Source organism: Callorhinus ursinus, unplaced genomic scaffold, assembly GCF_003265705.2.
Source record: "Callorhinus ursinus isolate GAN/ISIS: 27379988/994484 unplaced genomic scaffold, GSC_fseal_2.0 scaffold4, whole genome shotgun sequence".
NCBI classification, from domain to species: Eukaryota; Metazoa; Chordata; class Mammalia; order Carnivora; family Otariidae; genus Callorhinus; species Callorhinus ursinus.
The window spans coordinates 69,208,478-69,221,528 of record NW_027397066.1 but is presented as its reverse complement, the minus strand read 5'-3'; the positions used below and the strand labels follow the sequence as shown (position 1 = coordinate 69,221,528).

At 41.0% G+C, this 13,051-nt stretch overlaps 1 protein-coding gene and 1 long non-coding RNA gene across 5 annotated transcripts in view; one reads left to right on the top strand and one right to left on the bottom strand.

Moving 5' to 3' along the window:
- ARHGAP24 (Rho GTPase activating protein 24) overlaps positions 1-13,051 on the bottom strand; it is a 495,495-nt gene that overhangs the window by 309,272 nt on the left and 173,172 nt on the right. The gene's annotated exons all lie outside the window — the stretch shown is intronic.
- LOC112835631 (uncharacterized) overlaps positions 1-13,051 on the top strand; it is a 34,384-nt gene that overhangs the window by 6,086 nt on the left and 15,247 nt on the right. The window contains exons 2-3 of one of the 2 annotated variants that reach the window (XR_012377968.1): positions 10,679-10,743; positions 11,794-11,854. The exons of the other annotated variant lie outside the window; for it this stretch is intronic. This is a non-coding gene — a long non-coding RNA (uncharacterized lncRNA). Of the gene's footprint in view, positions 1-10,678; positions 10,744-11,793; positions 11,855-13,051 lie in introns of those variants that run through there. 2 annotated transcript variants of the gene reach the window in all.

Below are 13,051 nucleotides of genomic sequence, written 5' to 3'. Positions count from 1 at the left end.
TTGACTCTCAGCATTAATTGGTTTCAACGTAGCAATGTCTTTCCAAATCTGTAGTTTACTCTGGCAATATGGCATTTAATGAAAGATTGATTATGCATTGGGTGGTAGGCATAGCTTTTTAACAACTCTTCTGACTGCTTTTCAGTTTCAGCTAATTAGAAGTTGGGCCATAGATAGGCATGGGGGGAGAATAGGAGCAGCCATGGGAAGATATATTTTGGTAATGAAAGATTTTTTAAAATGAGAGTTGGGGAACCTGGGTGGCTCAGTCAGTTAGGTGCCCTACTCCTGGTTTCAGCTCAGGTCATGATCTCAGGGTCATGGGATGGAGCCTCATGTTGGGCTCTGTGCTCAGCAAGGAGTCTGCTAGAGATCCTCTCCTTCTCCCTCTCCCTCCTCCTCTCCTCCCCCAGGTCATTTCTCTCCCTCTTTCTAAAATAAAATCTTTTAAAAATAAAATGAGTTGTTCAAGGGCAGAAAGGGCAACTATTAGATTTCAGTTGCTTTTCATCAATGGGCCTGTTTAATCAGTCCAGAGAGTCTGGGAAATGCTTATGTTAACCAGATTTATAGCACTGGAGATAATTGCTCCTGGATGATATAGATATTATTGATGAACTTTTCCTAAACAACTTCACTGGCTCATGACCATGCCACATTTGGGCCCCTGGAAGGACATTTTCATCTCCTTGGAGGGGAGTAGAGTCAAAGAGGAAAAATCTTCAAATAAGTAGCAAAGCACAAAAGCCTTAGACGAAAAATATGACAGAAGGTCCAATTAGGCAGAACCAATATATTTCCTCTTATCAGCTCCTTATTTCTACTTTCAACTACACTTTCAAAAAAGAATATAAACTAGGACCTTTAATGGGAAAGAAGAATTGAAGGAGAAGCAAGAGGGACAGACACTGATGAGACTCTCAGAGAAAGAACCCTGTGTCCTGGGCGCCTGGGTGGCTCAGTCGGTTAAGCGTCTGCCCTCAGGTCATGATCCCAGCTTCCTGGGATTGAGCCCCACATGGGGCTCTCCGCTCAATGGGGAATCTGCTCCTCCCTCTGCCCCTCCCTCATGCTAGCTCTCTCTCTTTGTCCCTCTCTCTCTCTCACGCATGCGCTCTCTCTCTCACAGATAAATAAAATCTTAAAAAAAAAAAAGAACCCTGTGTTCTGACATCCTTGTGCTTAGGCTCAAGGTCACTTTTTCTGGAAAGCAAGTAAGAGAGTTTCTCATGCCATCCCAGCATGGTGCATATCTTTTGAGAATGTGACTCCAGGGAGGACATGGAGGAGCAGTTAAATATTCATATGTCTTGAAAGGAGGCACTGGAGTTAGGTGATACGTGGCTGAAGAAGATAGAAAATCTCTGAACTGAGGGCCAGAGACCAGTAAGACCCAGGACAGCGTCTTAACAGATATGTGTGCAGAGGCAATTTCTGTGAAGAACTGATCTCCATTGTAGTGGATGCCAACAGGGTCTGGATACCTCTTCAGATGCTGTCGCACCATGTACTCCCTAGACCATGGTACACATTCTGGGAACAAGGACGGAAAGAAAAACTCCTGTTTCAACTGACTGTAAATCTGAAAATGACTAAGAATTGTGTGAATCATGTTTCAAAGATCAATCAGAATAAGAATTTGGAATTCAGATTGATATATAAAATTAATTAGGCAAAAATGTAGTTACATTTAATTTTACTCTTGAGTTTGTCTTCTGAGAAATTGATACAGCCTAACTTTCCAATTCTTTTCAACCCTGAGTATCTCAAATTACAGATATAGGCCTAAGCTTTTGGTATTAGTTGTACTTCTCTGACTGCCTTTATTACTTGGCTTTTGTTTTACTGTTTTGTTTGTGCCTTTAATTATATGTCATCTTAAAACTCTTTTTGAAAGTATTGTAAATAAGAACAAATTTGGGCACTGGACCCAAGATCTCTGGCTGATTATGTTGAGCTTTGATATTGGTTTTCACACAAAAACTTTTATAATAACTTAGTAAAAGCCCACAAAATTGAAAAATGACACACAGCACCAATCTGTGGTTGGTTCATGTTTGTTTTCCTGACATTGGATAAAAAGTGCATCGCTGGGGCGCCTGGGTGGCTCAGTCGGTTAAGTGTCTGCCTTCAGCTTAGGTCATGATCTCAGAGTCCTGGGATCGAGCCCCACGTCGGGCTCCCTGCTCAGCGGGGAGTCAGCTTCTCCCTCTGCCTGCTGCCCTCTCTGTCTCTGACAAATAAATAAATATATATTTTTTAAAGTGCATTGCTGACTTAAACAGAGGACTCACAACAGTTTATGCTTAAAAGCTCACTTCACCATCAACAGCTGCAGTGGTAGCAGCTGTGGAAGGATGGATGCATCCTTAGTGACCTGCCAGGTCCAAGGACTAGCTGGAAAACATACACTGAATGTGAAACAGGCTAATTAAGTCCATTGTTCCCTGGCTGTCACCCTCAGGGATGGCAGGGAGGTACAGGCTGTGTGCCTAACTACGTTGGGTGGCCAACTTGAATCCCCTTCACCCCTCGAATATGCATATGAAGTGTGGACTATCTGCCAAGGTCAGAAGTACAAGATAAACCTCTGTGTGTAATCATGCTAACATAAAAATGGAAGATTAAATTCTCATTAGGATGTTGGGAGGGGGAATGAAGAGAGAAGACCGGAGCAGAAGGCAAAGCCATGACCTGCACGTGTGTCTTTTGCTAATGACCTTTATTTAATCCAAGCTTCTTGATTTGAGGACATCGATGCTGCTTAGGCGCAAAGCCACTTGTGGTAAAAAAAAAAAAAAAAAAAAAAGCCGGCACAAAAGCACTATTTTGCCCCAACAGGAATGCTCTGCCCTGCCCCAGTGAAAGAACTTACACCCTGTGTGGCTGAAGCCTCCCCTGCTAGCCTCCAGGAGGCAGCGGCTCTCCATGCCCTTCTTTTATGCGCTGCCATTTTTCAAGATCCACGGGCACCCACGTCTTGTCATGACACTGGATAGGAAATAGGAAAACCCTTTCCTTAACATATTATTTTACTTCAAACCAACTGCTTCTTTTGACAGAATTAAAGGGCAGTAGGTTTAGGGAACGAGATGACATTACCCTGACTGCCTCAGCGAGACTTGTGGAGAGAAATAGGCATGCCTGTCCCGCTCCTGCACTAGACTGTCTGATGTTCCTCCTAACCCTGCTCTCTGCCCTCCCCAGCTCCAGACCTAGTACGTGCACTGTATGTTCCAGCAGTTGATCCTCACGAGCCAAAAGGCCACCAGATAATAGTCAGAGAACCAACACAAACACTTAGGTTTCTTGACTCCTTGTCTGGTGCTTTTTTCCCCACTTCACTGGGTTCTGACTCTCTGAACCCTGGCCCCGACACCCAGACTCCAAGCCTCTGTCGAGCTGCAGATATACATGTGAATTCTGGGGGAGCTTGCCTAACAGTTGTTGCTGAACTCTAATAAAAAGATCACTCTTGCTCCATTTAGAGGATTTTTGCAAAATGATCTCTCAGAGTTTCTGGAATATGAAAGGCAGAAGCAAAGCAAAATGTCAACATTAATTTGATATGGCTTTTTGCTGAATGCAAAACGGTTCATTAAAACCTTAAACAGGTGGCAGGTTTGGCAGCCCACTGTGTGTACGCTATGGACAGATTTATTATGCCTTTCATTTTAAAATATTTATGCAGAAACAGGCTCAGTGAGATAAATTATCTTGTTCACAAGAGCATTCTGTTCAAGGCTGCTATGATAACTGCCATATCAATCAAATTATGCAGTGAAAACTTACCATCAGTTTTGTAATCATCATCAATTATTTGTAACTTAGGAGACTCTTTTCATTACTTCTCCATTTTAATGTTGGGGTCTTCCAGGCAGCTTTTACCTAACAGTGGGAGATAAGGCCACAAAATGGGGACTGTATGCAGGATATCACTGCAGTTTCTGAGGTTCAGAATGGGAGCCTGATACGCATTTCAAAGCAAACATAATTATGCATGAATAGCATTGGCTCTACCCATCCTGTATGATGACTGGGTGGACAGGACCATGTAAACATCAGAGATATGTTCAAACACTGAGGCAGCTTTGCTTCATCAAATGAGGAGAGCCACAAGCCAGTTCAAGCTCAACATAATGTCAAGTGCAGCAAAGGCCAGACTTCAGGGTCATTATTGAGTCCTCAAGTAATTGCAATAACTCCATAGGCTCACCGCCATCACTTATCCAGGAGCTGGAAGTTTCTACTGGCAGCATCTGTCATTTGGCAAAGGTTGGTCTCATCAACTTTAAATATTACAGGACATTTTCTCTTAAAGAATATCCAGAAACGATTCCCCCCACAGTCCAGTCTGTCACAGAACTTCGCAGATTCTTTCAGTCAGTGCCGTGTCTGGAGTTTCACAACCATTACCTAATGCAACATTCTGCTAGCTGCTTTCTGATCATCCTGACCTGCTAAGGTCACTTCCCACAACGGCAAGATGCATGCCAAATCTCTCCATAAGCACACTTTCCTACAGAAAACACCCAGACAGGACCAGTAAGGGGAGGTGATACAACTTGCATTTCTTACTTGGACTCCTGCCTCACTTTCATTAGGGAAGCCCCGATTATATTCATTACGGTCTTAGCTGAGTATCTCAAGGGCAAGTACATCTTGGTTTTTCAACTGGCCTCTGATGTAGAATTGCCCTCATCTTTCTGCTCCATGCAGCTTTTCAGTCTTCACTTTTGCCAAGGAAGGAGGCTCACCAACCTTTCCTTCCCCTTTTTCCCTCACCAGGAGAGCTCTCTCCTCTACCGTGAACTGCATCATGTATCTTTTTTCAAAGCAATGCTCAAGAATAACCTCCTTGAAGACTTCTCAGCCTAACTCTCTGATTACAAATTGTTATGGATGCCCTTTTCGCACCTATGAATAACCCCTGCAACTCTAATTGGCGAGATGCACATTTCTGGCTGTGGCTATTTTTGGCTTTGTTTTTGTCCCCATCAACCTTTAGGAATTCTCAGACAAGCAGCAATAAAAAGCCAACCTCAGGGCAGATCCTTTGGGTCAATTCAAGATGGTTTTAAGAGTGTTGGAATGTGAGTAACTACTTCAGGGTTTCTGAGGTTAATCCTCATATATCCTGCATAGCCAACATTATGCAGATGGACACACTCTACACGATAATGAGAGGTGCCATTAGCCCATCGATTTTCACTATGAAGCTGTCAGAACACAGGCCTTGGAGTCAGAAAAACTTGAGTTCTAATCCCCGCCATCTCTTCACTTAGGAGCTGTGCAATTTTAAGTCCTTCGTGGTCTTAGAGGAGGCTCAGATTTTTCATCTATAAAATGCGCAAAATGGCATTCGCTGTGGCAACCTTCAAGGGAGGTTGACTTAGGTAAGGTATACGCATTTGTTTAGTAAGGAATGAAGGAAGATATAATATTATTACAACCACACATCAGTCAAAGAGATTTTCTATTATTCTGGGATAAATGATAAAATGACACAATTCATGTAATCATGAATTAAGTGAGTACAAATGGTCTGAGTTTAATACTACAAGGGGCTGTTCAGCAAGACTAGTTGCATTTGCCTGCTTAATCCCTTTTAATGAGGCTGAGAGTAAGATAAATGAAATCTATTTCTGTTAGAGCGGTGGTTCATAAAAGTGTGATCATGGGTCCCACAGTAGCAACAGCATCTCGGAACGGTATGAGAAATGCACATTTTTAGGCTTTACACCAGACCTACTGAATCAGCTTTCCAGACAGTTCTGATGAATGCTAAAGATTGAGAACCATGGCTTGATCAGTAGACTGGGGTTGATGACAACAGTACCACATTTTAAGAATTATTCGATAAACTGTGTTCATCTTTTAAAAGGAACCTGCCTATACAGGTGTGTAGGAATGCCTTAAGGGCTCTCTGTATGGTTATGAAGGGGAATGAAGAATTGTCCCAAATAAGGACAGCAATGTGCAAGTCTGCCACAAGGAATCTCCGAGCCCAGGCCACTGAAGGGAGGTAAAGCTTGAACAAAAGGAAGGGTAGAGGGCAACACAGCTGTTCCACTCCACATGCCCCTTGCATAAGCTCATCTTTATCTTATTAAAGGGAAACCTTTTCTCCAGCTTGTTCTGTCAAAACTATGCCATGGCCACTGACTAGCTTCCTCAGGGTAAAACTCACACTCCTCAAAGTCCAGAAAGAACTGAACTGAATGTTTACAAGTGCCCTTAGAGAAAGGATGACATAAATTCAATGTATTAGTAAAGATAGCATGCCATTACACCGTTATGGTTGCAGAACATCAAACTACCAGACATAATGAAAATAAACTCCCAGCAGGGGAAATATTTAATTACACAAAGAGGAGCAGCTAGCTTCTGAGTGCTAGAATTCAGTATTTTTCACTTCCACTTTCCAAATGTTTTTAAATAAAGTTTTCCCTCATTCCGATTGACATTCAGCAGCAAATGTTTGGTTGCCATGGGGAAATCCACATAGCTATTTCTTTGTGGACCACCAGAGCCCAACTGGAACCAGGAGTCTGCCTTTCTTGTTTGTTTGGCACCAAAACTCACTGCTACAACAGATGGGTCAGCTGACTTGATAGCCAAGATTTGCCAGCCGATACAGAGCAATAATCGAGCTGGCGATGGGAAAGATTCTACCTGAACTCACTGCCAAGACCAATTTCTGCAACTCCAACCAAGGGTGGTGTGGGGGGGGGATGGGTTGGGAGAGGATACTCAAATACAGTCCCTCCCACTGGGTGTCTTTATTGTGACATCTGTGTATAAACCATGCTATGACTAAATCAAAGTTATGAAGTCCCCGTGATAAAGTCCCAGTTGAGAAGCCATTTGCACATTTCTAAAGGATGACTAGACGAAAAGGAAGTACAAGCTAAAAGGAAATTCACAAACGAGAGTTTTGTAGCCAGAAATCGAAAGATCTCATCTTGCCACAATATGGCTTAATTAAACATCTCTCTCTAGTTCATTCCAGCTCCACTCGTATTTATGTCCAGTGATTTTTCTCTTCATGCACTAGGCTAAGTATGTTTAATAGAAATTCAATCCACATGATTTCTGATTCATTTATATACACAAAACATATCAGAATAACAGAAGAATGACTCCTGATGGGCAAAAAGTTTTCTGAGCTTAAACTTCCTCATTAGGAATGGAAAACTGTGCTGTGTGCTTATTAAACTCATTCATCTTTCCATAGGTTAAAGTTTCACTACAAAGCTTGGGCCCCAAAAGGCCAGAATATGTTCAAAGTTGGTAACTCTGCTCCTTAAATGGGGAAAAGCATTTATTTCTGATCCTAGGTCTTTAGAGGTGTCTTGGCCCTTTCTCAAGAGACTTTTCTGTGTTTGTTCAGAGGTAGATTTGCAGCACATTCTCCATTTTAGTTGAGACACCAACAGGTACTTATTTTTTACCTAGGCAATCCTAGTCTCCAACTATCATTTCCCAACCATAGAAGTTAGCGTAAGAAAAGTTCTACAGAAAATTCCCCTTCCAATTGCATAAATACACAGTTGACCCTTGAACAATACGAGGGCTCGGGATGTTGTCCCCCCATGCAGTCAAAAATCTGCATATAATTTTTCACTCTCCCAAACCGAACTACTAATAGCCTACTGTTGATCAGAAGCCTTACTGATAACCTAAAGTCGATTAACATGTATTTTGTGTTCTCTGTGTTATATACTGCATTCTTACAATAAAGTAAACTAGAGAAAAGAAACGTATTAAGAAACTCATAAAAGAAAATATAGTACTGTCCTGTAGTTATTGAAAAAATCCATATATAAGTGTACCTGTGTGGTTCTAACCCCTGTTGTTCAAGGGTCAACTGTACTTAAGCACGTAGAAAGTATTTTGGAAAACTTCAGAAGAAAAAGAAGTGCCCTCTTCACAAAAATGGATGCCTTGTACTCAGAGCTCCAACATAAAAGGCTATAGCAAAAGCCTCTGTTTATTTATAGCTCCCAGTTTCCTCATCCACAAGCTTTGTTGAATCATTTCTATTCACATACACATTCATTAGTTTACTCATATTTTGATTTGGCAAATATTTATTTCACTGCCTGCTTGGAGCCAAGTTACTGGAATATGGAAATTTGAATATCGGTTTTGATTTCTTAGAAGAGGCTAACAAATATAATAATTTTTATAATTGACCAATGGACAAAGTACAGTAGGAATACAGAAAACAGATCATTTAATTTTTGCTGAGAAGACAGAAAGACTTAGAGAAACCAAATCTAGAAAGATAGGATGGTTTAAGGAAAGGGCAGTCTAGTCAAAGGTAAAATCAAGTACAAAGTCACTGAGGCAAAGAAGACAAATGTGTTCCCCAAAGTAAAAGGAGTTCAGCAATGATGAAGCAAAATATAAGGTGTCATCCGAGAACGTCTGAGATGGGGGCAAATAATGGGGAGGGCTCTGTATGCCATACAAAATAATTTAGAGTTTATCTTGTAAAACAGTTCTTAACTGTGTGTGACCTAGAGATCCTTTTTCAAATACTCACCTGGGCCCGAACTCAGGAGATTCCAGTTTCGTTGGTTTGGGATCAAGCCTTTCATCTAGATTTTCTTAAACATCCACAGATCATGTTGCCTGTCCCTGCCTTAGGCTCCTAGGAACCACTGAAGAATTGTGAGTATGGGAAAGCCATAATGAGCTTGAGTGTTGGTAGGTCCCTTTGTGAGGAATGTGAAGGAAATGTTGCAAGTGTAAGAGAGATAGTAGGCAAGGAGTAGTTTCAGAGGCAATGTAGAATTTCGGGCAAGAATGAAGTCCTGAGGACATGGCAGGAAGCAAGTAAGTGGACTTAAGAGAAATGAGGGGAATTAGATCACTAGAAACTGGTGACCTAAAATTATATTCTCTTTGGTGACACCATTCTGCAAGAAAGTAGACATGGGGTAGAGGAAAGTAGAAAGTGAGTTACAAGTTCTCATCTGCTTAGTGGATTGGATTCAGAATGTCAATTACGTAGGAGACTAAGAAGGTATTAATTTAATATTTCCCTACTGCTTTCTCCTTTGCTTATAATATTGGTAATTTGGGAGCGGTTTTATTTGAATTGGCTAACATAGCACTTACTAAGATTTCACAATTCCAAACACCATGGGCAAGTTGCAATTCTAACAATTTATGTCAAGTAAATGTCAAATACAATCACTCCGTCCTCCTCTAAAGGTTGGGAGGATACTAAGAAGGCATCCTCAGAAAATTTTCCACAATCTTCTTCCCTCCCTCTGCTGGAACCACTCAGCACTATGGTCTGTATTCAGCTGCTTGATGCAGCCAAACAAACTGAGAAGCTTACTGGATGAAAAAGTGGCTGAGTTACAGAATATTCAAGTAGGAGAAACCATTCTTGGTACAGAATCAGAGTTTGCAGCCATCCCATCCCAACCCAGACAGAAATTACTTTCCACGGCCTCACTTCTGTTCTCTTCTACTTTTCCTGGCCCCCCTCCAAGAGTCAGTGTGCTGGGGATCTGTCCTGAGGCCCCAATAAAGGGTGTTGACATATTTTCCTATACAGTTGGGGAACTTAGTTCAACAACATATTGAATTTATTTTTCCTGAATTGCTGAAAATATCTATATATTTGATTGTGTTTTTCATTATAATGTCCTCATATGCAGAAGTAGATGCATTAAAATATTTTTCTATCATTATCTCCTATGGACAGTTTGGGCCACTAAAATATATGATTAGCTTGAAACTTCTCATGCATTACACAGAAAAACCTGTGTACCAAATGTTTGAATGTACCGGGCCAATGCAGGCTACCATTTTTATTTTTTTATCCAGATTATATATTTGAATGTTTGCAGTGTTGGTGACTTGCAGTTTTTTTATTTGAATAGGCTAACATAGCACTTAAGATTTCCCAATTTCAAACACCAAGGGCAAGTTGCAGTTCTAACAATTTATGCCGAATAAATTACATACATACACATAAATACATGTATATTTTACATACACTATGTACAGACAAACATTATACACATACATATGTAGTTTTTATTGGTGGTCTTTTTTTTTCATTTATTATCGAGTTGTCTGTCTTACTGAGTTGTAAAAGTCCCTTATATATTTTGGATAGAGAACCATTTATCAGATATGAGCCCTGTCAATATTTTGTCCCAGTCTATGGTTTGGCTTGTTATTTTCTTAACAGTGATTTTCAAAGAGCACGGGTTTTTAATTTTGATGAAATCCCACTTTTAAATATTTCATCCTTTGTACTCTTTGCGTCCTCTCTAACAAAACTTTGCCTTATCCAGGGTGACAAGATCTCCTCCTGTTTTCTTCTACAAATCTTATAGTTTTGCATTTTGGTGGTCTTTTCTTTTTTGTAACAGCATTTCCTCATGTCAACACCGTCTCTGTACTTCTCTTTTCAACTTCCTCTCCTCAAGTGATGTCTAGCAAAATGTAAAGTGTGATCAAGATGGGTCTGTTTACCTGCAGTCATCCCCCATTCTCCAAATAATGTGGGCTATGAATTTTTAGCGAGATGTGCTACTGTAGTATGTTGACAGCATGGCCCTGAAACCTAAATCAGGCTTACGGGGTAGTGAAACTTCACATTAGGGCTGGACTTCCTCAATTACATAAAATCATGTTGTCTCTCTAGATAACCTACCTTGGAAATGAAGATTGAATTCTGAGGCCATTTCACCCAGGGCAACAGAATAACAGGTAGATTTTGAAGGCTTGATGTTCTTGCATTCTGTGCACCTAACCATGAATAGGAAGCATGGTCACTGAGCTGAAAGCCGTGACCACCAAGCATTCCAGAGGAAATCCTGTCACTTAGTGACAAAATGGCAGCTAAGAGAGTCTTACGAAAGGCAGAATATACATGGGAATGTTAGAAATTCTATGACTACATGTAAAATCCACTTTCAGCATTGGTTCAGACCTTAGTTCCCATCACCCACCCTTTCCCCTTGATTACTTCACCAGCTGAACCATCTGTACTTTGGTCTTTGCCCCTTCTTTTTTCCTCCCAAACTAGAGCCAAAGTAATCCTTCTGACAGGCCTATACAACACTTTAGTTTACAGCTTAAACCCTTAACCCATTTTCTCTGGATCAAGTTCCAGTTCTAATGTGGATTGGTTCCTGAGGCCCATCATGAATGATCACCTTCCTACACCCACAACTTTGTTTCCTGAGGCCCTCCCTCATCAAGATCAGACAAAGCAAGATTTCCAAAATCCCAGGCTCTTTGCAAGGACAGTCATATCTTCTCTGTTTCCAGCTAACCCCAATTCACCTTTTGATCTCCAATTAGAGGTTATTTCTTCTGGGAAGTTGCCATTAGCCCCTCCTATGTGCTACTATAGTAACCTGTACTTGCCTGTATTTATACAGCCCTTTGCAAATGCACTCTAATTGTCTATCAACTTCCCTGCTCTCTTTCATTTTCCCCATCATCTCCTTGTGGGTAGAATATTTTACTTTCTTAGTAGCTCCTGTAGCTCACTGCCTACAACATAATAAGTTCTCAGTCACTAGTTGTGTAATAGAATGAATGAATGAGTGAAGCAAAACTGTATACGGTGTTCTGTTTTGTTTTAATGGTCTTTGATATGCTGATCGAGAGAAATCACAAATTACAAGTCTAGTGAAAGTCTATGAACAAAGAATTCAGGTAAATTAGCTAAAACACTGAGGAGAAAATGAGTCACATATACTTTAATAAAAAATTTATTACGTTCTAACCCCTGTTTCTTTTTTCTATCAGGATGTCAAGGAGTGCCACAAAACTGAAGAGATCATCCCAACCAGCATTTAAATAAGCCTTGAGATGAGTAATTTTTTCTTTTTCTTTCTTGCTTTTTTCTTTTTTTAGAGAGAGAGAGTGCGTGAGTGCGCGCAGGGGGTGAGGAAAGAGAAAGAGGGAGAGAGAGAATCCTAAGCAGCCTCCCTGAAAGCCTACTCAGTGCAGAGCCCGACATGGGGCTCAATCTCACGACCCTAAGATCATGACCTGAGCTGAAGAGTCAGATGCTTAACCAACTAAACCACCCAGATGCCCCATAATTTTTTTCATTTTTAAAAGGCCTTTAGGATTTATGTTCCTCAACCACTTAAGAAAAGCTTTGCATTTATTTATTTATTTTAAATTAGATTTAATTAACATATAGTTATTCTTAGTTTCAGAGGTAGAATTTAGTGATTCATCAGTTGCGTATAACTACCCAGTTCTCATTACAGCAAGTGCTCTCCTTAATGCCCATCACCCAGTTACCCCATCCCCTCACCCACCTCCCCTCCAGCAACCCTCAGTTTGTCTTCTACAGTTAAGAGTCTCCTGGGTGCCTGGGTGGCTCAGTCGTTAAGCATCTGCCTTCGGCTCAGGTCACGATCCCAGGGTCCTGGGATGGAGCCCCACATTGGGCTCTCTGCTCAGCAGGGAGCCTGCTTCTCCCTCTCCCATTCCCCCTGCTTCTGTTCCCTCTCTCACTGTTTCTCTCTCTCTCTGTCAAATAAATAAATAACATATTTTAAAAAAAGGGGGGTCTCTTAAGCTTTGTCTCCCTCTCTATTTTTGTATTATTTTATTTTTCCTTCCCTTCCTGTACGTTCATCTGTTTTCTTAAATTCCACATATGACTGCAATCATATGGTATTTGTCTTTCTCTGATTGATTTATTTCACTTAGCATAATACCCTCTAGTTCCATCCACAGTGCTACAAATGGCAAGATTTCATTCTTTCTGATGGCTGCGTCATATTCCATTGTATACAGATACCACATCTTCTTTATCCATTCATCTGTCAATGGGCATTTGGGCTCTTTCCATAGTTTGGCTTTTGTGGACATTGCTGCAATAAACACTGGGGTGCAGGTGCCCCTTTGAATCACAATGTTTGTATCCTTTGGATAAATACCTAGTAGTGCAAGTGCTGGGCTGTAGGATAGCTTTATTTTTGACTTTTTGAGGAACTTTCATACTGTTTTCCAGAGTGGCCACACCAGCTTGCATTCCCACCAACAG